General features: G+C 43.9%; 1 long non-coding RNA gene across 2 annotated transcripts; it reads right to left on the bottom strand.

Annotated features, from left to right (window-relative positions):
- Positions 1-439: 439 nt before the first annotated feature.
- LOC100280125 (uncharacterized) lies at positions 440-1612 on the bottom strand. 2 transcript variants are annotated; one of them, XR_560025.3, is made up of 3 exons: positions 1293-1612; positions 1134-1209; positions 440-1013 (listed from the first exon to the last, which is right to left on the bottom strand). It is a non-coding gene; the product is annotated as an uncharacterized lncRNA (long non-coding RNA). The 2 variants fall into 2 exon arrangements; XR_560024.3 differs by having other exon boundaries at positions 1344-1612.
- Positions 1613-4339: the final 2727 nt, after the last annotated feature.

Below are 4339 nucleotides of genomic sequence, written 5' to 3'. Positions count from 1 at the left end.
CTAAAAGGTTCACTACACGACGGTTCACTTACAGCGACCTACGGTTGGTTGCTAAAACGGCCTTCAGCGACCTACGGTTGGTCGCTAAAAACTTATAGCGACCCATAAGGATGGTCGCTGTAAGTGCCGTCGCTAAAGGCTTTAGCGATCGACATCTTTTTAGCGACCGACCGTTCGTTGCTAATATTGTATATTTAGTGACCAACCGTGGGTTGCTGTACTATAGATTTAGCAACCAACTGTAAGTCGTCATACTATACATTTAGCAACCAACAGAAAGTCGCCATTTTTACAGTTGTTATTAATAATAATTTACATTTAATTAAGCACCACAAATCACAGATTTTTATACACGAATCATAAAGACATACACAGTTAATTAGTATACCATAGTCATAGATCCATCACATAAACACAAAAGCACCACAATTATATATTCACAAAAGCATCACAATTATAATATCATTCACAACTAGATCATTTACAGATAGATAGCTAGATCTAGATCATTCACAAAAGCTCCAGAGATGATCAGTCACAAAAGCACCACCAGCGACATCACTCCAGGGCGAGGCAAAATTGTATCTCGTTTTAGCACACAAGTTACAATAATTTCACAATATTGCCTTCCAAGGATCTGGCCTCCAACTGTGGTGCTTGGTTTAGTTGAAACAATTGTCCCTTTAGCACAGATAATTGTATCACCGTGGCATTGGTTAAAAATGGGTGAGCGGTAAACAGCACTTGTCATTTTTTTCTCTCACTTCTCAGACTCTGCAGTGCACCTTTCGCACATCCTCAACAGAATAGCTGCCATGGGAAGTCTGTTCGTCACTCAGGAACTACCCATTTCCAACGGGACAGACACCAGAAAGCAAAATCCCCATGCAGAGCAAACTGCATTTGGCATCTAACGACACCACTGGTGATAAGACCGAGCACCACGGCTGCCATAAGCGCAAGGCCTGCTTGGTGTCGACGGCCGGCTGCCTGCACTTCCTGCGAAAGCCTCACTAATAACGAAAGCAATAGGCAGTCAACGGCTGAAGCAGTGACAGGTAACAACAAAACGCCTCCGCCACTGTAGGAGGTACCACTTGGAATTGGAACTTAGCAGGGTAAGATTGCCATACCATGCCTGCCCCTCTGTGCGGGAGCTCAGTAGGAGGTTGCGGATCCCGCAGAGTACACCATCCAACGGCCAAAGTCCTAGGGGAACAAATTTGCAATCAGCCCGCTGAAATCCAAGCACTGAGAATCACAAAAACTATTGGGGGCAAAGGTCCGCTTACTCAAGAAATGAGGAAAGTGTGGTAGGAACGACAATAAAGGTTTCACCGTACCGAGAAGCACATGAACGCCACCGGGCGTCGCGCTGCTCGGCTGGGCACTGCGCTGGTCCCAGTGCGCGGTCGACTGGAGCGCGCAGGATGAAGGTGCAGGGAGCTGCAGGGGCGCTCGGCTGCAGGAAGTCCGGGCAAGTGGCGGCGGCCAGAGAAGAGCAAGGGGAGGAGAGAAGAGAGAGAAGAGGGAGAAGGAGTGGAGGCTTCCTGACGGCGGCTGCCAGGGAGAGTGGCGCGCGCTAGGTTTAGGTGGCGGCTGGTTAGGGTTAGGGGAGTACGGCTGGGCCTTAATGGACCGATTTGGTTAGGTTTTGTTTTTTTTCTTTTTTTATTTCCTTTTCTAAATTTGAAATACATTTTTAAATAACCCTAAAATTCGTAGTAATTAAACCAAAATTATTTATAAAAAATATTAATTTTTGGGCTAATAATTATTATATTTTTTTATTTACTAGGATTTTCATTTAAGAAGAAATGTTATTCAATAACCAAAAATCAATCATGCACAATAAAAAAATTATTCCAAATGCAAATATATAATAAACACTTAAAAGAAAATTCATTACCATAAATATCATTAATAACTAAATGCATTATTTTTATTTTATGATTTTTATAGTGTTACAGTTTTCTTTTCCATAATTCTTTTTTTCTTTTCTACAATTCTTTTTTTCTTTACTACAATTTAGCGATCAATGTTTATTTGTTTTAATTAATTTTTAGTGACAAACATCTACATGTACGTTCAGGCTATAAGATTTGATAGTGATCCTTGCTCTATAGCGACCCACCGCTAGTCCCCGACGACATTTATAGCGACCAACCATAAGTTGTTAAATTTCTAGACTTTTAGCGACCAACCGACCGTTGCTACAAAAGGATTTAGCGACTGACCGTCGGTCCCTAACCTTTAGCAACCAACAGTTGGTACTTAATAAGGGTCGCTAAAGATCAACCGTCGTGTAGTGGTTAAGTTCGACGGTTTTGGCTAGGGCCCACGAACTTAATGTAAATAAATCCATGAACTTAATTAATATAAGAACGTCGGTACCCACGTTCTTAACAAAACCCACGAACGTTTATCAGTTTCTTGTAGTGAGGGAAAATTTGAATACAATGATGATTTGGTAGAACTTTTGGTGTCAAGGGTGATGAGCAAGGTAAGTATCACCACCGAAGGATCATCCACCAAAAGTAAAGGTAACAAGTTCAATAAAGTTCAATTTGATTATTCTAGAAATTTTATTCCCAACTTCTCTTCCCGCCCCACTTGGAAAGTTACCAACTCTTAGTGAGTTGAACTATGACGAGTGGGCCGATAAGATGAAGTCGCATTTAATCGGTGTACATCCTAGTCTTTGGGAGATTGTCAATTTAGGTATGCATAAGCCCGCCCAAGGAGAAGAGATGACTCCGGAAATGATGCAAGAAGTGCACCGCAATGCTCAAGCGGTGAGCATAATAAAAGGAAGCCTTTGTCCGGAAGAGTACCGGAAAGTCCAAGGAAGAGAGGATGCACGTGACATTTGGAACATTCTCAAAATGTCACATGAAGGAGACCCCAAAGCTAAGAGACATAGAATTGAAGCTTTGGAGAGTGAGCTTGCCCGATATGATTGGACTAAGGGTGAGTCACTTCAATCACTCTTTGACCGGGTAATGGTGTTGGTTAACAAAATAAGAGTGCTTGGAAATGAAGATTGGAGTGACTCCAAGGTTACTAGACTATTTATGCGAGCATACAAAGAAAAGGATAAAAGTCTAGCAAGAATGATAAGGGACCGTGATGACTATGAGGAAATGACACCTCACCAACTATTTGCTAAGATTCAACAACATGAGTCCGAAGAAGACCCAATCAAGACAAGAGACAATCATTCCTTGATCTCAAATGAACAAGATTCCTCCAAGAAGCACAAAGATCACAAGACAAAGAAAGTGGTCGAAACATCAAGTGATGAAGATAGTTCTGAAAGGGAAATGTTCCCTTGGGCCATTTCTATAATGTTTTGGTGATTAAGTGTCCAACACATAGTAAGTGAGTTGTCATGTGCCAAACGAGCAAAAAAGTGCAAATCATATAACAAGGTATGTTTCTAGACTTAGTAATTGGTTTTTGTATACTAATGTATTTGTCTAAGTGATAGAAACAAAGCAGAGAAGAAAAGAAACAAATTGCAAACGCCTTTGCTGTGTGCAGCCAAAGTCCAGCTTGGCCTGGCACACTGGACTGTCCAGTGATGCACCAGACAGTGTCCGGTGCGCCAGGCTGGTCTCCGGTGAAAGTGCTGCTCTCGGGAATCGATGGTGGTGTACGACTAAAAATCACCGGACCGTCCGGTGGTGCACCGGACTGTCCAGTGAGTTATTCGTGGTGAACTCGTTGCCCTCAGGAAAAGCAAAGGGGTGACGTGGATATAATTCACCGGACTGTCAGGTGGTGCACCGGACTGTCCGGTGAGCCAACGGTCGCCAGCGCCAATGGTCGGCCACGCAATCTTCGCGCGACACGTGGACTGCTCCAACGGTCGGCTGGTGCACCGGGCAGTGACCGGTGTGCCAATCAGCCCAGTGGAGCAACAGTCGGATATGCCAATTTCGGAAGGAGATATCCGGTGGCGCACCAGACTCTCTGGTGCGCCACTCGACAGAAGGCAACGATAGACTTCCATGTTGATCTCCAATGGCTCCTAGCTGCCTTGGGGCTATAAAAGGGACCCCTAGGCGCATTGAGGAGACACCCAAGCATTCACTAAGCATCCTAAGACTCCAAGACTCCAACTTCACGCATTCGATTCTTTGTGATAGTGATTTGAGCTCCATTTGAGTTGTGAACTCCGTGCGTTGTGTTTCGAGCTCAAGTCGTGACTTGTGTGCGTGGTTGTTCTGCGTATTTGAGTCTTGTGTGTGTTGCTCTTCCCAACCTTACTCTTGTGCGTTCTTTGTGATCAATATTGTAAGGGCGAGAGGCTCCAACTTGTGGAGATTCCTCGCAA

The sequence above is a fragment of the Zea mays genome, chromosome 10 (genome assembly GCF_902167145.1).
Source record: "Zea mays cultivar B73 chromosome 10, Zm-B73-REFERENCE-NAM-5.0, whole genome shotgun sequence".
NCBI lineage: Eukaryota > Viridiplantae > Streptophyta > Magnoliopsida > Poales > Poaceae > Zea > Zea mays.
The sequence above is the reverse complement of the archived record's forward strand: the minus strand, read 5'-3'. Positions and strand labels throughout refer to the sequence as shown.